We start from the raw sequence: 25,153 nt of genomic DNA, 5'->3' as shown, positions 1-25,153 counted from the left end.
AGCTCCATTGTGCAGGGCAGCATCAAAATTAACAAGAATAAAAGAGAAGATGAGGCAAGTCAAGAAGTATTAATTAGGTGACGCTGAATTTGGGTTTTGAAAGCCTAAAGATTTTAGGAGGAAGGATGACTGTGGGAGCTATTAAATTCTATAGAGTTGAGGTGCTGGGAAGAGCAAGAGATGGTGTCATGAATCATCATTTTAATATGCTGAGGATGCAGGATCAACGAAGATATGCTTGGTGTTCAACTTTCCACATGTTAAGTTCTTTATTATTGCTAAGTTTTAATTGGAGATGAATGACAGATGCGAGACCTTTACTCAAAAAAGGAGGGGAAAATTGGGGGCAAGTCTATCTGTAGCACCTTTGCATGCCTTCTTAGAGCTAGCTAAAGAAAATGAGACACTGAGGGGATAGGCCACTTTCCCTCTTAGCTGGACAATGTAAAATGTTGCAAAGAACCTGAAGAATAAAAACAAACTCAGAAAGTTACTATGGATGTGTGTGTTTTTGCTTATTTTTATATGGAACGACTATGCAAATTTTCATTCAGAGCTGATTGTGATTGAGAAGCAAAAGGATATTTGAGCAATCTTTCCCATTGTACATGTTTTGCTTTGTGTACATATGAGATTTAGGGCTGAAATTTCAAGGGGAAGACAGGTTGGGGGAGGGGGGGTGGAGAGAGAGGAGAAGGAAGATCTGGGCCTCCGGAGGATCGGTGGGGGGGAACGAAGATCGGGGCTGGCCACCAGAGGATTGTGGCCAGCCTCCAGATGATCACAGGGGTGTGAGGGAAGAGAAGATCAGGACCGGCCACCGGAGGATTGTGGCTGGCCTCAGGATCATTGTGGAGGGTGGGGGTGGCATCCGGGAAGGCGATCGGAGACCTCGTGAAGGTGTCCCTGATTTGGCGGGGGGAGGGAGGGGGTCGCTAGGCAGGGACCCTGGATCCAAGAGGTAGGTATAAAGGCACTTATCTCTTGGATGCAGCAGTCCCTGCCTTGCTGTAACTGCTGGGTTTTATGAGGCGTGTAAAACCCGACCAGCTACAGTTTAAAACAAAATGGAGGTTAAGAAAGAGGCCTCCAGCCTCATTGTAATATTTAAATTGACACCCCGCCTCCTGGCAATGGGTTGGCTGCCCAACCCGTCCCACATCCGTTAAAGCATGAAGTGGGCGGGTTGGAGGCGAGTTCAGGTCGGGATTCAGAATTTTAACAATTTAACTACCCCCACTCTCCAAACCCACCTGTTTTTTTAGGTTAAAATCCTTCCCCCGCCCCCCTCAAAGTGAGACTGACAGACAGCACATTATGCCTAAAGCTTATGGTATGTACAGTTCCTGATGCCAGGCAGATATATGAACCTGTCTGAAGTATTGAAGAGGGATCTAGTAGGTCATTTGCTGAATAATTAGAGACTTCAATTAACTATCATGGCTGCCTTGCAGCGGTATGTGCTTAAATTCAAATGAAGGATTGGGATAAAATAATAGTTTACCTGTGGAAAATTGGAACTATGACAAAACAGCAGAGCCAATCAGGGCAGGTGCAACGAAGACTTCAGCCAACAGCAGGAAGTGGTTTCTGATAATGAAGCTTTGTGTTTAAGAAATGAATGCAATGCCAGGACTTTAGTGATAAAATCTAATTACTGACAATGTTTGCCTTTGAAGTTCTGAGCTCATATTTGTTCAGTTAAACAAGCTTGATTGTATGTTGTATTCACATCAAAGTTCACTATGCAAGAGATGTAGATTCAAATTTTTGCAAAATATGCAGCTGATTTTCTGGAGAAATTGTTCATCTAAACATTGCTGGTACTTACTGTGTATTCTGAGTAAAAGCTATGAACTCTGGATGCCGACGTCAAAGTTTTGTATATCAGAACATTTTCAGTAAAGCTGATAGAACTACTTAAATGTGAATTTTCTGTAATTTTATTCACTGAAGAGAAAATAATATATGTACATATATGCACTAGGTTAAAAATTTTATTCCTGAAAGAAAGAAATTACATTTACATAGTGCCTTTAATGTCCTTGAGACGTCCCACAGCACTTTACAGTCAATGAAGAACCTTTGAACACTGTTGTAACAGAAACATAGAAACATAGAAAATAGGTGCAGGAGTAGGCCATTTGGCCCTTCGAGCCTGCACCACTATTGAATAAGATCATGGCTGATCATTCCCTCAGTACCCCTTTCCTGCTTTCTCTCCATACCCCTTAATCCCCTTAGCCGTAAGGGCCATATCTAACTCCCTCTTGAATATATCCAATGAACTGGCATCAACAACTCTCTGCGGCAGGGAATTCCACAGGTTAACAACTCTCTGAGTGAAGAAGTTTCTCCTCAACTCAGTCCTAAATGGCCTACCCCTTATCCTAAGACTGTATCCCCTGGTTCTGGACTTCCCCAACATCGGGAACATTCTACCCGCATCTAACCTGTCCCGTCCTGTCAGAATCTTATATGTCTCTATGGGATCCCCTCTCACCCTTCTAAACTCCAATGTATAAAGGTCCAGTTGATCCAGTCTCTCCTCATATGTCAGTCCAGCCATCCCTGGAATCAGTCTGGTGAACCTTCGCTGCACTCCCTCAATAGCAAATATAGGAGCATGGAGGTCTTACTGCAGTTGTACAGGGCCTTGGTGAACATAAGAACATAAATACATAAGAATTAGAAACAGGAGTAGGCCATCTAGCCCCTTGAGCCTGCTCTGCCATTCAAAAAGATCATGGCTGATCTGGCCGTGGACTCAGCTCCACTTACCCGCCCGCTCCCCACAACCCTTAATTCCCTTATTGGTTAAAAATCTATCTATCTGTGATTTGAATACATTCAATGAGCTAGCCTCAACTGCTTCCTTGAGCAGAGAATTCCACAGATTCACAACCCTCTGGGAGAAGAAATTCCTTCTCAACTCGGTTTTAAATTGGCTTCCCCCGTATTTTGAGGCTGTGCCCCCTAGTTCTCGTCTCCCTGACCAGTGGAAACAACCTCTCTGCCTCTATCTTGTCTATCCCTTTCATTATTTTAAATGTTTCTAAAAGATCACCCCTCATCCTTCTGAACTCCAACGAGTAAAGACCCAGTCTACTCAATCTATCATCATAAGGTAACCCCCTCATCTCCGGAATCAGCCGAGTGAATCGTCTCTGTACCCCCTCCAAGGCTAGTATATCTTTCCTTAAGTAAGGTGACCAAAACTGCACGCAGTACTCCAGGTGCAGCCTCACCAATACCCTGTACAGTTGCAGCAGGACCTCCCTGCTTTTGTACTCCACCCCTCTCGCAATGAAGGCCAACATTCCATTCGCCTTCCTGATTACCTGCTGCACCTGCAAACTAACTTTTTGGGATTCATGCACAAGGACCCCCAGGTCCCTCTGCACCACAGCACGTTGTAATTTCTCCCCATTCAAATAATATTTCCTTTTAATGTTTTTTTTTCCAAGGTGGATGACCTCACATTTTCCGACATTATATTCCATCTGCCAAACCTTAGCCCATTCGCTTAACCTAACTAAATCTCTTTGCAGCCTCTCTGTGTCCTCTACACAACCCGCTTTCTCACTAATCTTTGTGTCATCTGCAAATTTTGTTACACTACACTCTGTCCCCTCTTCCAGGTCATCTATGTATATTGTAAACAGTTGTGGTCCCAGCACCGATCCCTGTGGCACACCACTAACCACCGATTTCCAACCCGAAAAGGACCCATTTATCCTGACTCTCTGCTTCCTGTTAGCCAGCCAATTCTCTATCCATGCTAATACATTTCCTCTGACTCTGCGTACCTTTATCTTCTGCAGTAACCTTTTGTGTGGCACCTTATCGAATGCCTTTTGGAAATCTAAATACACCACATCTATCGGTACACCTCTATCCACCATGCTCGTTATATCCTCAAAGAATTCCAGTAAATTAGTTAAACATGATTTCCCCTTCATGAATCCATGTTGCGTCTGCTTGATTGCACTATTCCTATCTAGATGTCCTGCTATTTCTTCCTTAATGATAGCTTCAAGCATTTTCCCCACTACAGATGTTAAACTAACCGGCCTATAGTTACCTGCCTTTTGTCTGCCCCCTAATCTTCAGATTAGGAGACCAAAACTCAACACAATATTCCAGGTGAGGCCTCACCAAGGCCCTGTACAACTGTAGTAAGACCTCCATGCTCCTATACTCAAATCCCCTAGCGATGAAGGCCAACATACCATTTGCCTTCTTCACCGCCTGCTGTACCTGTATGCCAACTTTCAATGATGATGAACCATGACACCCAGGTCTCGTTGCACCTTCCCTTTTCCTAATCTGCTGCCATTCAGATAATATTCTGTCTTTACCATTTTGCCCCCAAAGTGGATAACCTCACATTTATCCACATTATACTGCATCTGCCATGCATTTGCCCACTCACCTAACCTGTCCAAGTCACCCTGCAGCCTCTTAGCGTCCCCGTCACAGCTCACACCACCACTCAGTTTAGTGTCATCTGCAAACTTGGAGATATTACACTCAATTCCTTCATCTAAATCATTGATGTATATTGTAAAGAGCTGGGGTCCCAGCACTGAGCCCTGCGGTACCCCACTAGTCACTGCCTGCCATTCTGAAAAGGACCCGTTTATCCCGACTCTCTGCTTCCTGTCTGCCAACCAGTTCTCTATCCACGTCAGTATATTACCCCCAATACCACGTGTTTTGATTTTGCACACCAATCTCTTGTGTGGGACCTTGTCAAAAGCCTTTTGAAAGTCCAAATACACCACATCCACTGGTTCTCCCTTGTCCATTCTACTAGTTACATCCTCAAAAAATTCCAGAAGATTTGTCAAGCATGATTTCCCCTTCATAAATCCATGCTGACTTGGACTGATCCTGTCACTGCTTTCCAAATGCGCTGCTATTTCATCTTTAATAATTGATTCCAACATTTTCCCCACTACTGATGTCAGGCTAACCGGTCTATAATTACCCGCTTTCTATCTCCCTCCCTTTTTAAAAAGTGCTGTTACATTAGCTACCCTCAAGTCCATAGGAACTGATCCAGAGTTGATAGACTGTTGGAAAATGATCACCAATACATCCACTATTTCTAGGGCCACTTCCTTAAGTACTCTGGGATGCAGACTATCAGGCCCCGGTGATTTATTGGCCTTCAATCCCATTAATTTCCCTAACACAATTTCCCGCCTAATAAGGATATCCTTCAGTTCCTCCTTTTCACTAGACCCTTGGTCCCCTAGTACTTCCGGAAGGTTATTTGTGTCTTCCTTCGTGTAGACAGAACCAAAGTATTTGTTCAATTGGTCTGCCATTTCTTTGTTCCCCATTATAAATTCACCTGAATCCGACTGCAAGGGACCTACTTTTGTCTTCACTAATCTTTTTCTCTTCACATATCTATAGAAGCTTTTGCAGTCAGTTTTTATGTTCCCGGCAAGCTTCTTCTCGCACTCTATTTTCCCCCTCTCAATTAAACCCTTTGTCCTCCTTTGCTGAATTCTAAATTTATCCCAGTCCTCAGGTTTGCTGCTTTTTCTGGCCAATTTATATGCCTCTTCCTTGGATTTAACACTATCCTTAATTTCCCTTGTTAGCCACGGTTGAGCCACCTTCCCCGTTTTATTTTTACTCCAGACAGGGATGTACATTTGTTGAAGTTCATCCATGTGATCTTTAAATGTTTGCCATTGCTTATCCACCGTCAACCCTTTAAGTATCATTTGCCAGTCTATCCTAGCCAATTCACGTCTCAAACCATCGATGTTACTTTCCTTAAGTTCAGGACCCTAGTTTCTGAATTAACTGTGTCACTCTCCATCTTAATAAAGAATTCTACCATATTATGGTCACTCTTCCCCAAGGGGCCTCGCACAACAAGTTTGCTCATTAGTCCTTTCTCATTACACATCATCCAGTCTAGGATGGCCAGCACCCTAGTTGGTTCCTCGACATATTGGTCTCGAAAACCATCCCTAATACACTCCAGGAAATCCTCCTCCATCGCATTGCTACCAGTTTGGTTTGCCCAATCAATATGTAGATTGAAGTCACCCATGATAACTGCTGTACCTTTATTGCATGCATCCCTAATTTCTTGTTTGATGCTGTCCCCAACCTTACTACTACTGTTTGGTGGTCTGTACACAACTCCCACTAGTGTTTTCTGCCCTTTGGTATTCAGTAGTTCCACCCATACTGATTCCACATCATCCAAGCTAATGTCCTTTCTTACTATTGCATTAATTTCCTCTTTAACCAGCAATGCCACCCTGCCTCCTTTTCCTTTCGATCTACCCTTCCTAAATGTTGAATACCCCTGGATGTTGAGTTCCCAGCCTTGGTCACCCTGGAGCCACGTCTCCGTGATGCCAATTACATCATACCCGTTAACTATCTGCACAATTAATTCGTCCACCTTATTCGGAAAAGTCCTCGCATTGAGGCACAGAGCCTTCAGGCTTGTCTTTCTAACACACTTTGCCCCTTTAGAATTTTGCTGTAATGTGGCCCTTTTTGCTTTTTGCCTTAGGTTTCTCTGCCCTCCACTTTTACTTTTCTTCTTTCTATCTTTTGCTTCTGCCCCCATTCTAATTCCTTCTGTCCCCCTGCATAGGTTCCCATCCCACTGCCATATTAGTTTAATTCCTCCACAACAGCACTAGCAAACACAACAACTTGTATTTATATAGCGCCTTTAACGTAGTGAAACATCCCAAGGCACTTCACAGGAATATTATGAGATAAAAACATTTGACACCGAGCCGCATAATTATAAATTAGTGCAGGTGGAGGTAAGTTTTAAGGAGCGTCTTGAAGGAAGAAAGAGAGGTAGAGAGATGGAGAGGTTTAGGCATGGAGTTCCAGAGCTTGGGGCTTAGGCAACAAAAGGTACAGCCACCAATGGTTGAGCGATTATAATCTGGAATGCTCAAGAGTGCAAAATTAGAGGAACACAGACATCTCGGGGAGTTGTGGGGCTGGAGGAGATTACAGGGATAGGGAGGGGTGAGGCCATGGAGGGATTTGAAAATAAGGATGAGAATTTTGAAATTGAGGCGTTTCTTAATGTAGCCAATGTAGGTCAGCAAGCACAGGGGTGATGGGTGAGCGGGACTTGGTGCAAGTTAGGACACGGATTGCCGAATTTTGGATCACCTCTAGTTTATTTTGGGTAGAATGTGGGAGGTCAGCTAGGAGTGTGTTGGAGTAGTCAAGTCTAGAAGAAACAAAGGCATGGATGAGGGCTTCAGCAGCAGATGAGCTGAGGCAAATAGCAATGAGAAGATTAATGAGCAGATCATCTGTTTTTGGTGTTGGTTTGGTTGAAGGATAAATGTTGGCCAAGACAATGAGAAAACTCTCCTGCTCTTCTTCGAATAGTGCTGTGGGATCTTTTACGTCCATCTGAGAGGGCAGACAGGGCCTCGGTTTAATGTCTCATCCAATAGGCAAAAGCTCCGACAGTGCAGCACTGCCTCAATACTGAACTGAGTGACAGTCTAGATCAAATGTTCAAGTCTCTGAATTGGGGCTTAACCCACAATCTTCTGACTCAGAGGCATGAGTACTACCAGCTAAGGCTGACTTAAAAATGAGTTGAATGGAGAGATTGAGTAGATTGGGCCTATACTCTCTGGAGTTCAGTAGAATAAGATGTGATCACATTGAAACATACAAGATTCTGAGGGGGATTGACAGGGTAAATGCTGAGAGGTTGTTTCCCTGGCTGGAGAGTCTAGAAGTAGGGGGCACAGTCTCAGGATAAGGGGTCGGCCTTTTAAGACTGACGTGGAGAGGAATTTCTTCACTCAGAGGATTGTGAATCTTTTGAATTCCCTACCCCAAAGGGCTGTGGACTCCGACTCGTTGAGTATATTCAAGGCTGAGATAGATAGATTTTTGGACTCTATGGGAATCAAGGATATGGAAATCGGGCAGGAAAGTGTGGAGTTGAGGTCGAAGATCAGCCAAGATCTTATTCAATGGCGGAGCAGGCTCGAGGGGTCCGATGGCCTAGTTCCTAGTTCTTATGTTCTTACATTTGTTGCAGGAATATAAATGTAAATAAATATATAAATATAAATGTGGCTCTCGGGAATTGAATGACATCCAATTAAAGAGGAACATTTTCTATATACATTTCAACAGGTTTGAAAATATAGGCAGAAGAACTTTTCCCTGTAATTTCCCCGAGAAATTTCTATTGTAAATGATGATAAAAATGCATTATGGGCATTATTTTCAATCTTTACTACAGGAGTGGACGAATAATTTATGCCATTTTTTTTGTTTTGTCAATATGAGTGATCTGAGAGTGTTCGAACAATGCAAGTTTCTTTGTAAAAAGGATAAACTTCTTTAAAAATTAAGAGGTAGTCTGCAAAATGCACTTTGCATGAAACTTCTTCAAGTACCACAGTGAAGGGTTATTGGAGCATGAAAAGTGAATAAACATTTGAAGCAGAAGAAGACACAGAGCTATGGGGAGAGAACACGCGGCAGCGGGATTCGTTTGGGTTTGTTCTAGCGAAGAGCCAGCACAGACACAGTGGGCCAAATTGCTTCCTTCTATGGTTCTGAAGGAATCAAAAGGATAGATGCGGAGAAGTTATTTGTGTTGAACCAGAACTAGTGCTGTGATTAAAAGCTGAGAAAGCATATCAAAATGGAACTCCAGAATAGGCTGCCAGCTGGCACAGTGAATGCTGGCTTTGATAATACATTCAGGAGATTTATGATCGTATAGGAATATAGGTTCACTGTTACGGTAGGAGGGAGATTGAAGCTGCCTGAGCTGGGGCTGTACATGGGCTTCAACAAAAGAGAATACTTTCTGGGCTGAGCCACGTTTTCTTGTTATCTTGTATTCTTCCAGCTGGCTTGCAGGATTTTAAAGGTGTGGGAACTGCAACACAGGCATTTTCTTGTCGAATTTGTATTAGTAATTGATTTTAAGTATTAATATCTCATGTTAGAGAAAATGTGCTGAAAACAGCAAAATGCTTGCTCAGATAATACAAGAAAAATTGCACAGTGTTAGAAGTATTCACTTTTTAAAGAAAGAGTATCTTTTTTTTATTCCACAGGTTAGATATCAATATTTTAATAAGTCAAACAAGTCAATTAACTTCAAATTTGTTATCAGCCTTTTTTTTTAGACCATCAGTGCAGTTTATGAAAGAAACAATTACAATCTAAAATGATTATTTCAATCTAACAATTATTTGTAGATATTGTAATAGGCACGAGCATAGACTTCCCTGTAGTGACTGGCAAATCGTTTCTCAAAAACTTCAGATGATTTTAGCACTTATTCGTGTATTATGCTGAATTAACTGCTCTCAGTTAGGGGTGGGGACACTATATTTGGGCTCATCTGAGAGAAGAAATTTGTTTTATTCACCGGTAACCATTGGAAGTGTCCACTCATGTGCAAATATCCCCAAAATTGATTGTCCTGGCTTACTCACAGACATACACTAAGAACTATTTACCAATTGAGATAATTGCTTCTTTTCAGGTAATTGAAATTGAATGGGCAGTCCCAGAGGTTTTTTTTTAAAGTTTCAATTCAGGCATAAACCCAGTGGCTGCAACGACAGCCACACCAAAACTGATGTGCAAAACGACTATGCAAAATTGGTCCTTTTGATGTCAGGTGGGGACTCCAGTCGCGGCCTAGGAGGCAGCACCTAGGGGAGGGGATGAACGGTGGCCAGCAGTTCCAATGTGGAGCCAGGAGGAGCACTTCTGCTCCCTGTGACTCCACGTTCGAACGTACGATTTTGTGGCAGCCTCCATTGGTCCCTTTAAGGACGGCTGGTTTGGCTGCTTAAGGTTGGAGAAAACTGACCACAATTTAGTTATAATTGAATTTGGGAAAGGGGCCTGATACCGACGTTAGACACTGGATTTGCAAAGGAAATGGGTCTAATTCTAGTTGCAGGATCACGCCCTGGGACGCCCTAGCCAATTTAGCATGCACTGCTCTCCATGTGGGGACTGTGCACGCGCACACTGCATGTCATAGTGGACCAGTTAGCCCAACAAATCTAATTTCTAGGCCATGGATTTAAAAAGTGGCTACACATCAGGGATACTTCTACTGCCACCAATTGAAGTGAAAACAAAGTAAGATCATTGCTTCAAGGTAGAGATTGTACCAATAACTGACTACATAGGATATATTATCCTATCCTTTTGCCACCCACATGTGCTAAATGTTGGCCTAGTACCACTATCAAATGTCTAGTAGAACAACGGTATGAGTCTGCTTAATGACTGTATCAGCTTGGATTGAATTAGAGCTGAAGGACCAATTCTTTCCGATCTGGACCAGATTCATAGTGCCACTCATTCTTGCAAAACAGAACTGAGCAGATAGATGCCTGACGACGCAATATGCTGATCAGGTGGCAATCTAGCTCTGCTTTGATCCACCAACACTGTTGTCTTTCAGACACTCTGATGGCATTAATTAGATCTTTAGAGATGGGTGGGGTAATGGTGTTGGCCACAAGCCGGAAGGAAAAAAATATTAACATACCCTTGAAGTGTGTCAGTGACTCTATTTTCAGCTCCTACTTTTCTGGACTTCCTTCTGTAGCCACTGTAGCCACAGCTGTTTTGAAAAGAGATTGGATGCTATGAAGAAGCGCCAAAAGTGATTTTATGGTAAAGAGAGTTACATAGGAAACTTTGCTCTCAATGTTATTTACAAACAAGATTGCGAATGGTCTCACCCTGTTCAACATTTGCTCTGAATTTCTCCACATATTAACATCAAAGGGTAAAATAGCACTTGGTCCATAATGTTTTTACTGATATTGCCACATACCACTAATAAAAAAAGTTTGAAAATGAATTAATAAAAATGGTATAAACTCAAGGGGGCTGAAATTGCCCCTTTCTATAAGGCCTCTGTCCGCCTGAAAGCAGTGGCCATAGGTCAGCACAGAATGGCAGCTGTGTCTCTGCGGAAGGGCTGCCAATCTGAAAATTGCCCTTTCTCAGTTTTGGAGCGGTGTCCAGGACCGCTCCGCTTGGTTTCCTGCCACGGCGTGCACGAGCCGACCCCTTACCGACTGGTGAGGACCCCTCCCTGAAATGGCTCCTTTCCCGGCATTGCCCCGCGGGAGTGGCCCCGCCGCTGGTTGGTGCCACTGACAGGTTTTGCTGTGGCTTGGTGGCGCGGCCACCCTTAAAGGGAAGGGTGCACTGCCATGACCACCATGTTATTTTTTTTTGTTGGCCGACTGCCAGGTTGGGCCGACAATTATGGCCGCAGGTTCGGTCGGGCTGCCAACAGGCAGCCTGGCACCCCCTCTTGTCTTTGCCACTAAAGTGGCTGCAAAGTTCGCAGCTGCCCTCCCCTTTAACTGAAGGGAAGGGACGCTGTGATGCACCAGCACAATGATGTCATCAGCGCGGCGCTGATGCCTTGCAGCATTGGTCACTCTGCCCCGCCCCGCTAGTGATGGCTACTCTGCCCTGCCCCCACTTCTACCCCCATTATGAGGCCACTTCAGCCTCGTTCAATAAAAAAGCCCCGAACTGCTGAATTTCAACGGCTTGGCCGCCCTATGCATTGGTAGGTGCGCCTTGTTTCAGGTGGTGGGCAATTTCGGCCCCAAGGGCTAGAAACTGGCCTCTTTTGTGTCTCCCGTTAGCTCCTCACAGTATAATGTGGATAAATGTGAGGTTATCCACTTTGGTGGTAAAAACAGAGAGACAGAATATTATCTGAATGGTGACAGATTAGGAAAAGGGGAGGTGCAACGAGACCTGGGTGTCGGGTACATCAGTCATTGAAGGTTGGCATGTAGGTACAGCAGGTGGTTAAGAAAGCAAATGGCATGTTGGCCTTCATAGCGAGGGGATTTGAGTACTGGGGCAGGGAGGTGTTACTACAGTTGTACAGGGCCTTGGGGAGGCCACACCTGGAGTATTGTGTACAGTTATGGTCTCCTAACTTGAAGAAGGACGTTCTTGCTATTGAGGGAGTGCAGCGAAGGTTCACCAGACTGATTCCCGGGATGGCGGGACTGACATATCAAGAAAGACTGGATCAACTGGGCTTGTATTCACTGGAGTTCAGACGAATGCGAGGGGATCTCATAGAAACGGTGGAGGAGGATTTCCTGGAATGCATAAGGGATGGTTTTCTAGACCAATATGTCGAGGAACCAACTAGGGGGGAGGCCATCTTAGACTGGGTGTTGTGTAATGAGAGAGGATTAATTAGCAATCTCATTGTGCGAAGCCCCTTGGGGAAGAGTGACCATAATATGGTGGAATTCTGCATTAGGATGGAGAATGAAACAGTTAATTCAGAGACCATGGTCCAGAACTTAAAGAAGGGTAACTTTGAAGGTATGAGGCATGAATTGGCTAAGATAGATTGGCTAATGATACTTAAGGGGTTGACTGTGGATGGGCAATGGCAGACATTTAGAGACCGCATGGATGAATTACAACAATTGTACATTCCTGTCTGGCGTAAAAATAAAAAAGGGAAGGTGGCTCAACCGTGGCTATCTAGGGAAATCAGCGATAGTATTAAAGCCAAGGAAATGGCATACAAATTGGCCAGAAATAGCAGCGAACCTGGGGACTGGGAGAAATTTAGAACTCAGCAGAGGAGTACAAAGGGTTTGATTAGGGCAGGGAAAATGGAGTACGAGAAGAAGCTTGCAGGGAACATTAAGGCAGATTGCAAAAGTTTCTATAGGTATGTAAAGAGAAAAAGGTTAGTAAAGACAAACGTAGGTCCCCTGCAGTCAGAATCAGGGGAAGTCATAACGGGGAACAAAGAAATGGCAGACCAATTGAACAAGTACTTTGGTTCAGTATTCACTAAGGAGGACACAAACAACCTTCCGGATATAAAAGTGGTCAGAGGGTCTATTAAGGAGGAGGAACTGAGGGAAATCTTTATTAGTCGGGAAATTGTGTTGGGGAAATTGATGGGATTGAAGGCCGATAAATCCCCAGGGCCTGATGGACTGCATCCCAGAGTACTTAAGGAGGTGGCCTTGGAAATAGCGGATGCATTGACAGTCATTTTCCAACATTCCATTGACTCTGGATCAGTGGAGGGTAGCCAATGTAACCCCACTTTTTAAAAAAGGAGGGAGAGAGAAAGCAGGGAATTATAGACCGGTCAGCCTGACCTCAGTAGTGGGTAAAATGATGGAATCAATTATTAAGGATGTCATAGCAGCGCATTTGGAAAATGGTGACATGATAGGTCCAAGTCAGCATGGATTTGTGAAAGGGAGATCATGCTTGACAAATCTTCTGGAATTTTTTGAGGATGTTTCCAATAAAGTGGACAAAGGAGTACCAGTTGATGTGGTATATTTGGACTTTCAGAAGGCTTTCGACAAGGTCCCACACAGGAGATTAATGTGCAAAGTTAAAGCACATGGGATTGGGGGTAGTGTGCTGACGTGGATTGAGAACTGGTTGTCAGACAGGAAGCAAAGAGTAGGAGTAAATGGGTACTTTTCGGAATGGCAGGCAGTGACTAGTGGGGTACCGCAGGGTTCTGTGCTGGGGCCCCAGCTGTTTACATTGTACATTAATGATTTAGACGAGGGGATTAAATGTAGTATCTCCAAATTTGCGGATGACACTAAGTTGGGTGGCAGTGTGAGCTGCGAGGAGGATACTATGAGGCTACAGAGTGACTTGGATAGGTTAGGTGAGTGGGCAAATGCGTGGCAGATGAAGTATAATGTGGATAAATGTGAGGTTATCCACTTTGGTGGTAAAAACAGAGAGACAGACTATTATCTGAATGGTGACAGATTAGGAAAAGGGAAGGTGCAACGAGACCTGGGTGTCATGGTACATCAGTCATTGAAGGTTGGCATGCAGGTACAGCAGGCGGTTAAGAAAGCAAATGGCATGTTGGCCTTCATAGCGAGGGGATTTGAGTACAGGGGCAGGGAGGTGTTGCTACAGTTGTACAGGGCCTTGGTGAGGCCACACCTGGAGTATTGTGTACAGTTTTGGTCTCCTAACTTGAGGAAGGACATTCTTGCTATTGAGGGAGTGCAGCGAAGGTTCACCAGACTGATTCCCGGGATGGCGGGACTGACATATCAAGAAAGACTGGATCAACTGGGCTTGTATTCACTGGAGTTCAGAAGAGTGAGAGGGGACCTCATAGAAACGTTTAAAATTCTGACGGGTTTGGACAGGTTGGATGCAGGAAGAATGTTCCCAATGTTGAGGAAGTCCAGAACCAGGGGTCACAGTCTAAGGATAAGGGGTAAGCCATTTAGGACCGAGATAAGGAGAAACTTCTTCACCCAGAGAGTGGTGAACCTGTGGAATTCTCTACCACAGAAAGTAGTTGAGGCCAATTCACTAAATATATTCAAAACGGAGTTAGATGAAGTCCTTACTACTCGGGGGATCAAGGGGTATGGCGTGAAAGCAGGAAGTGGGTACTGAAGTTTCATGTTCAGCCATGAACTCATTGAATGGCGGTGCAGGCTAGAAGGGCTGAATGGCCTGCTCCTGCACCTATTTTCTATGTTTATGTTTCTATGAAACGTTTAAAATTCTGACGGGTTTAGACAGGTTAGATGCAGGAAGAATGTTCCCAATGTTGGGGAAGTCCAGAACCAGGGGTCACAGCCTAAGGATAAGGGGTAAGCCATTTAGGACCGAGATGAGGAGGAACTTCTTCACCAGAGAGTGGTGAACCTGTGGAATTCTCTATCACAGAAAGTTGTTGAGGCCAATTCACTAAATATATTCAAGAAGGAGTTAGATGTTGTCCTTACTACTAGGGGGATCAAGGGGTATGGCGAGAAAGCAGGAATGGGGTACTGAAGTTACATGTTCAGCCATGAACTCATTGAATGGCGGTGCAGGCTCGAAGGGCCGAATGGCCTACTCCTGCACCTATTTTCTATGTTTCTATGTTTCCTCGGGGAGGCGACCGGTTCGATGACCGGGCACAGTGGAGTACCGATGCCCACGAACTTGCTGTGGAGACCTGCGGCGGTGGTAATCCCTAACGCCATGATCTCCTGCACCCAAGCTGCTCAGCACTCTGGTAGTGCCCAGGATCCAAACTTCGGTTCCACCCCCTGCAGCATTCTCGGGCGTCAACGTCAGCAGCTGCAGGAGGTAATGTAAGATAGGCCAGCTGCTTGGGGAGTGGTAGTTAAAGGGATCACTGCTAAGGTAACAACACTCTGAGTATTTTTTGTTCCTTTTCTTTAGCTGCGATTGAACAGCCTTGCACTCTGTTAGAGTGCTTGGGGCTGATTGCCATGGACCGCGGCTACCCTCGGCGGCCATTGAAGTAAATTTAACGCAGAGCCTGCAGCAATAGCCATTCCCTTTAAGGGAGGGAAGGAGTCTCCGCTCCCGGTAGTGCAGCATGGGACATTGTGCAGCGCTTCACCACTACCACCCTTCCTGCTTGGTTTAGCGCTCCAAGGGAAGTGGTAGCTGATTTAGCTGAGGTCTGAAGTTTGACGCTCGTCTCACCCCGCACCCCCGCCTTCACCCCACTCCAACCAGGCCGAATCCCGCACCCAGTTAAAATCTGCGGGGACATCCATGGATGATTTATTCCTATGTAGCTGTACTTACCCAGCATATATAATGTAACTGGCATAGCTCTGCTATCTTCACTTCTACCTTACTTGCTGCATGCTTATTAACCATTTTCAGTGCAGAATTTTCTTCATGCTACCGTTTTTAATGTTCATGGGTTTTCTGTGCTGCTACTTTACAGCAATATTCTTGGCTTACCTTTGTGCTCGACTGTACATTGTACACCTTTTTTTGGATCTCCTGCACAATCTTCCAGTCACAGACACTGTGTGTTACATATTGTTGTCGCATGCTAAGGGACTGCCTTTCCTCTACCAAAAACTTGCTCACTTCACTTGAGTACTGTGCTTATCAGCACTGAGCACTGTCTGGTCGGTAAATCAGCTTTGGCTATGTCGGCATTCTCTCCAACAATTAAGCACTCCACAACTGGTTTACTGACCCTTTCAACAACTTCTGGTAAAGTGCTTGCGAATTGAGAAAGGATCATTATTGCAGGTGCATTTTGAATTTCTGTTAGTTTTCCAAGGCTGCTAAAAAAATGATATTCCCACAAATCGCAAATTTGTAAGCTGCCCATTCCTGCAGTTTGGTTAATATTTTATTCATTTGCGACATAAATATGTTTTTCTGGCGTCAGATCCCTAATAAGAAAGGCTAATATAATTGAGTGCTTTTTTTCACTTGTGACCTGCGATTGAATATTTCATATGTTCTTTTCCACTTCAACCCACTGCACAGTACTTGATGGAAATGGGTTTTATATATTTTATATTTACATTTTTCACTTCTAACACTATGGCAATCTGCCTGATCTTTCTTGGCTTTTCATCAATGTTTTGATGTTTGTTGGAGGATAAAGCGTCTGTTGTCTGAAATAGCCTGAAGGTAGGTTTGGGTTAGGGAAAAGTTAGAAGTTCTTGATTTGTTAAATGTCACTGTAATGGTTGCATTCACATTTTGAAATGTCACCCTGCTCCCTTATGGGTACAATGCCTCACATTTCTAGTATTGCCTTTGTTGAAGTAGCCTGTCTGTCTGTTGCTTAAGAAGTTCGATTAAATTTTCCCTTCTGTAGGCCCTTAAGCCATTTTAAAGCCAAACTTCAGACTGCTTACTGTTTCAGAGCTGAGGTCTGACATTGTGAAAAAGGCAGCTAACAAGCAGCAATTTGTTCATCTAATTTATCTTTGCCACTTGTTAAAGCAGACAATTGTGTGAACATTTAAAGCTGTGGGTGCCTCACAAACGTATGTCATACTTCTAAATTTTCACATAGGCATCTTCCATTCAGCAAATATGGCCCTTTAACATTTAGAATATAATAACTTGCCCACATTTTGTTATTTTCTTTACCCTTTTATTCCCCATTTGCCAAAGAGCTTTATTTGTGACCTTTTTGTTAGATCCAGAACTGGAGTTTGGTGCAACCTTTGGCCACACCCTCTTCTTTTAATGGCATACTTCAAAGAGGCTGCTGTTTATGACACAGAATTTGGGAATGCTTTCAAATGTCAATCTTGTAGTTACCAATCACAAGCTGCATCTTGGAATGATGCAAGATTGGAAGAAATGTTATTACCTTCATGATGGTGATGTAATGTTACATGGTGCCAAGGCTACAGATGTCATTTCACAGAATCGGGGTGGGGGGGAAATGACCTTGTCGAATCTATTATATATTTCCTCTCATTCAACATAACAAAACTGACTGCCTCGGCTGAAATTTGATAGGTTACAACCCAACCTGCATGTCAAATTTGCCTACAGAACAATCACAGCACTCCAAAGGCAATTCATGGTGTAAAGTGCTATGAGACATTTCGATATGATGTCAACATGGAGAGAAAGGAAATTGGTGCGAATTCACACCAGCCTGGCACTGTTCAAGGATTTGTGATTAGTTACAAAATGGAATTGGGAAAAGTCTGGGAGCAGATCTCCTGCCTATCATCCCAGCCGTGCCTTTTTTTTAGGGATAACAGTACATTTAAAGATAGAGAGCTGGATTTTGATCAGCTTTTCCGTCTCGTTTTTCGGCGGTATTCCTATTTTCCAGCAAAACCTCATGTGCTTATTAGGCAAGAGCAAATGTTGTTCAGTAGAATGTGAATATTATTATTTAGCTTACAAACTGTGTACAGCTAATATTTTACAGGGAAGAGCATTTGGTTAACTTCAAGTTTTTGATTTAGAGTTTCTGATCCTGCTGAGAAGTGAGCAGGAGGACTTTAGATGAGGACAGTGATACTGCCAATGGTCCATTGCCTGCCCGTACTCATTGCTTTGACTCATACATGAAGAGTGACTAATTGAATAAACAATCAGAGGGCTGCTGCATATGGAACTGTACCTATCGTGAGTCACTGACTTCAGGGGAGTGCAGCAGGAAATATTATTTCAAGGAAGTTCATCCTTTGGTTGGCTAAATATTAAACGGGCCTCATTTGTGATTCTATGAATTCGATGAATGCACTGGTAGATTGTTCTCCTGCCTTAAGAGAGCATTATGTCAAACATATTCATTCAAATATATTGGGGTATGGCAGAGCTCAAAATAGATATCTTCACAAATCCAATAGAATAGAACAGTTTACATATATTTTGTTTATATAGAGAGATCAAATGTACTTCAGACCTGTTTCTTGATCTTTCTATGATTTATGCTTTACTCACCTGTGCCCTGAGCCATTACGTGTGCTGGACAGCATCTGTTCATTTGTCTCATACATACATTGGTTTGTCAAGCAGAACAGGAACCTAGCAAAGAAAGAAATCAGAGCATTTATAGCCATCGGAAATAAATCCAGACCATTTAGGTCCTGCTTTTAGAAGTGGAACAACTTACTCTGACATAATATTAAGGTAGATGCATTCAAGCGCTGCACACCTCAAAAGTAATAAATGTAGGAATGTGTTTGTGTGTCTCTCTCTGAGGGAAAAGCTGACCAAGCCGATTGTGTGTAAGTTGATGAGGAGTCAGTCTCAGTTAACAATATAGGAGACTATTGCAGCTATTTCCTGTACTGCTGAGGTCAAGTGCTCTTGGAAGAAAGGGCCTTGACCCCTGCAAACATAATGGGCCGAAAATTGCGACCTCACCGGGTCCATAAGATGTGCGCGCGCACCCAGCGAGGCTTCGCAAAAGCCGGTTCTCGGGGCTTAATGCACATGCGCCGAGAACCGGCTTTTCCGATCTGTCAACATTTCTTCTACGCATCATCGGGAGAAGGACATCCGCGCGGGAGAGATTGGGCTCTTTGCCCAACTCTTGCCCAGCGCATGTCCTTCAAACTTTTACGCCTGGTAAAAGCAGGCGCATAGCTTACTTTTACCAGCGTAACACTTTTAAAACATAGAAAAATTAAATGTAATCAATCATTTTTATGATGAAAACCTTGTTCATTAAGGTAAGTTTATTTTTAACCCTATTAAAACACAATAAAAAAATTTCAAAATTTTTTTTTTCTCTAAAACATTTAATTACATTTAATTTCAATTAATTTTAAATATGTGAGGTGCTTTTAAAATTTATTTTGCTGTGTTTCTTGTTTTGGGGGATATTCTCATTGATAGTAATGGGAACTCATCCAAACAGAGTTCCCATTATTATCAATGAGAATACTGCATAGTGATTGGTGGCCTAGGCCCACGTAATTGCAACATAGACGTCCGTACGAGGAAGACAGATCCCCATAGGCTGCGCAGTGAATGGAGGCCTCAGATGTAGGAGTCCTACATTTGTCCGGGACCAACAGGTAGATTCGTAGATTTTTTTCGGGTCAGATGTGTTCGTACGAAGGAAGCCACCGACCGCAATTTTCTTCCTAATATTTCTCCGAAAATATGCCAGACTTGCCTCAGTTTTAGCACTCTCGCCTTTAAGTCAGAATGTCGTGAGTTTAAACCCTACTCCACCGACTTTGAGCACATAATCTAGGCAGACACTTCAGTGCAATATGAAGGGAATGCTGCATTATCGGTGCCATCTTTCAGTTGAGACATTAAACTGAGGCCCGGTCTGTCCTTTCAGGTGGATGTAAAAGATCCCATATATTTTTTGAAGAAGAGCAGAAGAGTTTTCGTAGTGTGCTGGCCAACATTTGTCCCAATAACAAACACCATCAATCTGATATTCTGGTATCTTTTTAGTACAGCTGGCATTGCAAAATCCGTTCAGTGTGGTCACTGACAACTCTCTTGTTCCCAATGGCTTGGTCTCAACAGTGAAACTGGGAGAGACACAAGAGCTGATTTTCTTTCCTCTACCATCCCCCCGCCCCCCCCCCCCCACCCAACCCCCTACCCCCACACCCCCAAACAAACCTGAGAGCAAATCTGGTAGATCATACCTGAAGTGCGCTCCACCTGACATGACCTGAACCACTCATTTTATAGGTTCAGGCCATTATCCAGAGCATAACATTATCCTGAGAGGCTTGCAGCAGGGGCAATAGCCACCAGCTTTGGGCCTTCCTGGCTACTGTCCAAACATTTGGTTGAACTAATTAGTTCCTATTATGTCTGTAATGCACTTATGAATGACTCCACGAGGCAATGTGTTGTATTCAAACTGTAGTGACCTTGGTCTTTTATTCGTAACTCCATAGTGAGGCACAAGCATGGTAAGCAGCCTTTTATGCTGGGCCCTGCACACCTATGCAGGTGACCCTCAGGCCTCCCACTGCAGTGCCCTCTGATGAACAGCCTCTGCCACAGGAGCAGGAAACCCCGGTCTCCACCAGTTGCACCCTCTAGTGGTGCCAGCATAGTATATACACAGTGTAAGCCTTATTGATAGTACATCAGGTAATAAGTCTCCATCTTATGCAACTATACAGTGACTACACAGAGAGTATATCTGTAGTCTGCATATATAACAGTTTCCACTGACAGACATCTAACCAGAATATTTTGAGTTTGAAAGATATGGAAACAGTGACACATTCAGGGCAATTAAACTGTTTTGTGAGGAAACTCCTGCAATTTCCAAAGAATTATTGTGACATCAAAAATAATTATATTTAATATATAAAATGTCCTAAATCGATTTCAATTGCTGTGTGGTTAACTAGCAGAGGTTCCATGATGAGCACAGAGAAATAAAAAAGGATAAATAGTGGTTAAAACCGTTTGCAATAAAATAATATTGTTTATAATCATTTTTAGTGGAAATGGTTTAAAGCTGGAGAAACAAATATGTTGTTTGGAATTCCATTTTTTAATCGCGGTCATGTGGCAGTATCTTCACCATCCCATGATGACAGGAAACAAGCTGGCCACTCTGCACGTTGATTCCCACTTGGTGTTCATGGGATGTGACACTCCTGTGGAAATTTTCTGTAAATAGACAGCAGAGTTGCCATTAGTTGCTATCCATTCCAAATGTAATATTATATAAGTTCAGGAGCTGTATCAACTGGAAGCAGCTCTTAGGTTGGTCCAAATTGGAGATTTTTTACTTAGTGTGGCATAACTCCAGCCATGGTTTTTTCTAATCATTTGGAAGTATTCAAATAACATTATCCCACTGGTCAGGAGCAAACAGAGTGTGTGAAACATCAACTAGTTCCAAGAAGATCTTTCATCCCTCATGGTTATAGAACCTCATCTTGTTTGTCTCACATCTCCAACATATGCTGGCACAGGCACCACCAGTCTATTACATCAACAATTACTGAAATAATCAGATATCTGTGGATAAGTCTGTGCTCATAGTTTATAATTTCACCCAAATTCAAGATGTAATTGTTTCCTTTTTTAAGTTTTCTAGATTGCTGGCTATGACAGGATCAGATTTTGTCTCTACATCTGCACTGGTGGTAAAAATTCAAACCATTCTTTTGCATAACTGAGTAACTATGCAATAAAGCCATCCAGCTGTTATGAAACGGTTCTATATGGATATGTTGATACTCTTAAGAACATACTAATCATCATTTAATTATTACTTACACATTTAACTTAATATCGAAAAGCATTTGACTGTGACTCATGTCACCAATCTGCACTTATAGACCTCCATCGGAGCAGGACGGGGAGCGGAAGGAGCAGTGTGGCGGCATACCACTCCAGGGAGCAGCACGTGCTGGAGCAGGAGAGCAACGGCAGTGAAAAGGGATGTCATCAAGGTCCAGGTCGGTGATTGGAGCGTGGGCAGGTACATCAGGAGCGGCGAGGTCGGGGCGAAGGAGCGGTGCGAGATTGTAGAGGGACATGATCGGGGCCCAGGAGAGGCGTGAGTTCGGAGCCCAGAAGAGGCGAGGGCCCAGGGGCAGCACGGGCCAGCCCACACTGCGATATGTGTGCACACTAGGTCCATGCAGAACAGCTGGTCTCCAGTCGTCTTGAGTAATCCTTGCTATTGGACCAAGACCTAGCTCTGTCAAACCCGTGTGGTGGCTAGTGTGCAACGGTCACCACACGTTAAAAAAAATCCAAGCACAGCATTTTCCACCCTTCAAGATTTAGTTCGGACCTGGAATTTTAGGTCCTTCATTGAAACACCTGTGAACTTTCTGACGAGGACGCAAGTCATCCTTGATTCGAGGGACTGCCTAAGATGATGATGATAGACCTTCCATTTCATCACATTTATTTTTGTGAGTTTTAACCAATCACTAAAGAAGCGAAAACCTTATCAGCATAAACCTCTATCCTGACCACTATCAGCTTCAGTAATATTCTTTTGCCTAAGGAGAATTTATGAGAACATTTTCAGAAATGTAAGGATCCAATCTGAGCTGAACCAAATGATTATGGCTGAAGAAATATAAGGTGCGTATATGTGTACAGTATGTATATTATATGCTTTTTCTGTTCATTAACAAGCTTCATCCCTTGCAATTCAAATGATGTTAAGATGATAGGTCAACGATGGGTATGCTAAATGCTAAAACACATTGGGCTGAATTTTGCTGTAGAACAGCTAACAACGCTTATGGTTATTAAGGTGCAATTCGGGCAGCAACATCCGGCGACTGCAGATACGCAGTAAAATGCGAAAATCAGGAAGTTGCTGTCCGAATTGACGTGCTCTTCCAGAAGCTTCAGTATTCCGATATCGCACCGAGAAACTCTGCATTAAAACACATGCAACGGCATGAAGTTGCTGTGCTTATGTAATATATACCCACTAAACTCACCAGAAAAGGTTAGGGCTTGTCCATTCCAGAGTAAGTACAGTTAAATGGTGAGAGATTGGGAAATGTTGGTGTTCAGAGGGACCTGGGTGTCCTTGTACTTGAATCACAAAGTTAACATGCAGGTACAGTAAGCAATTAAGAAAGCAGATGGTATGTTGGCCTTTATTACAAGAGAATTTGAGTATAAGAGTAAAGACATCTTACTGCAATGATATAGGTCCCTGGTGAGACCGCACCTGGAGTATTGTGTACAATTTTGGTCTCCTTACCTAAGGAAGGGAGCGCAACAAAGGTTCACCAGACTGATTCCTGGGCTGGGGTGATTGTCCTATGAGGAGAGATTGAGTAGACTAGGTCTATATGGCTCAATTTTGGCCAACCCCTTTTTTCGGTCCACTTACCTTAAGTGCGCCAACTTTGCGCGTTGGAAATGGCGCCGGAAAAAAGTCGCCCCATCCTGGCCGCTCTTCTGAGTCCCCGAAGTCCCAGCAACAGGCCAGCATGCTCCTGCCCTCCCAGTGTGTCCTGCGGGTTGTGAGCAGGACCCGATGCTCGCAGTCCCTATCACCGGCTGAAGGGACACCCCGATCTCGCCGCACCCTATCCTCAGCCGAGTGGCCTCCCGCACCGGCCAGCCGGCCCGCTGAGTTCACGGGTCGGGTTAGGACTTCAGTTTTATTTTTTATTTATTGATTGTTGTGCTTGAGAGTTTTGATTGTGGGGGGGGGGGGAGGAGGAGAGTGTTGGGGGGGAGTGGGGGAGAAAGAGTGTTTGGATGGGGGGCGGGGAGCTTTAAAAAAAAACTTGATTCTGGCATTAAGGTAGGACTTCTATTTTTTATTTGTTATTGATTGATTGCTTATTACTTTTTGTGGTTTGTTTGGTGCTTTGTAAGTCTTGGTGCAGGTCCTCAGCTTCCTTGTATTTTTTATTTGTTATTGAATGCTTATTTTGGTGCTTTTTTTAGTGTTTGCAAGTCTTGGTGCTTTAAATGTACTAACCGATTTCTTAACTGCCCGCAAGGTTTTTCAGAGCTGGCCACATACGCTGACCTAAGTCGATTTGGAGTAAGTTTTAGCTGGCCAAAGTGGCATAAATGGCCAAAAGTGGCCTCAGTGTCTGGGAACGCCCCCTTTTGAAAAAAAAACAACTAAAAAATATCGTACCTAACTGACTTACTCTGGAACAAATTTTGGGGGGAAAATGGCATTTTTTACCTTACGCCAGAAAAAACAACTTACTCCAAAAAAATTGATGCAAGTCATGGCCAAAATTGGGTCCATATTCTCTAGAGTTTAAAAGAATGAGAGGTGATCTCATTGAAACATACAAAATTCTTATAGGGCTTGACAAGATAGATGCAGGGAGGATGTTTCCCCTGGCTGGGGAGTCTAGAACCAGGGGTCACAGTCTTCGAAAAAAAGGTCATTTAGGACTGAGATGAGGAGAGGCTTCTTCACTCAGAGGGTGGTGAACTTTTGGAATTATTTACCCTAGAAGGCTGTGGTGGCTCAGTCATTGAGTATATTCAAGACAGAGATCGATAGATTTGTGGATATTAAGGGAATCAAGGGATATGGGGACAGTGAGGAAAGTGGAGTTGAGGTAGACGATCAGCCATGATCTTATTGAATGACGGAGCAGACTCGAGGGGCCGAATGGCCTACTCCTGATCCTTCTTCTTATGTTTAACGGTATTGTAAGTCTTAATTACTGCCAAACAACCTCTCTGGTACTGAAAATTAACTTTTACAAGTGTGGAGTCTCAATCCTTCACCTTTTAATTATTGTTGGAGATTAAAAAAAAAGTTTCCTTTTACTTTTTCATTCTGTCTCGTTTATCTCTCTCTCTTAATACAGGTACAGCATCTAAAATGTTCCAGAATCTGGACCCCGGACTGATTGGTGGCAGGGTCGTCCAGAATCCCGAAAATTACAGTTCCAGTGCAAAAGCCCATAGAAAATCTGTGGGCAAGTGCAAGTATAATGAATGGCTAGTGCCGTTCGATCGCCCCGAGGGCAAAATCCAGCCGATTATTGAGCCAAGTCAAAGACTATGATTCTATTGATATCGGAGTTAAAAAGAAAGATGGATGCTACCCCTGTTACGCAGGATTAAATTGATGGGATACAGTGTGGGGATGTACTAATGTCTGTGCCATCGGGTGAGCCCTAAATGTGAGATTCTGTGGCATATCTATCTATAATGTATTAAAAACTTACATCTGTGTGCACTTCCTGTAAACTTTTTCCATTATAAATTTCTATGTCCACATTGATAATGGATGCTGACCATATAAAACTTGTCAAGTCACTCTACAACTAGCACCATGGGACAGGGTGTACGTGGCACCAACTCTTCCCATTGGTGTTTAAAAAATGCATTGAGGACCTGTGTATGT

The 25,153-nt window shown here is 43.5% G+C and overlaps 1 long non-coding RNA gene across 1 annotated transcript in view; it reads left to right on the top strand.

The window, feature by feature from the left end:
- The window catches only part of LOC139278292 (uncharacterized), a 58,024-nt gene extending 33,088 nt beyond the window's left edge, over positions 1 to 24,936 (top strand). The window contains exon 3 of the long non-coding RNA XR_011596237.1: positions 24,612 to 24,936. This is a non-coding gene — a long non-coding RNA (uncharacterized lncRNA). The remainder of the gene's footprint in view (positions 1 to 24,611) is intronic.
- The last annotated feature ends 217 nt before the right edge of the window (positions 24,937 to 25,153 follow it).

This window comes from Pristiophorus japonicus, chromosome 13, assembly GCF_044704955.1.
Source record: "Pristiophorus japonicus isolate sPriJap1 chromosome 13, sPriJap1.hap1, whole genome shotgun sequence".
NCBI lineage: Eukaryota > Metazoa > Chordata > Chondrichthyes > Pristiophoridae > Pristiophorus > Pristiophorus japonicus.
Note: the sequence above shows the minus strand (reverse complement) of the source record. Positions and strands in the feature narration are given on the sequence as shown.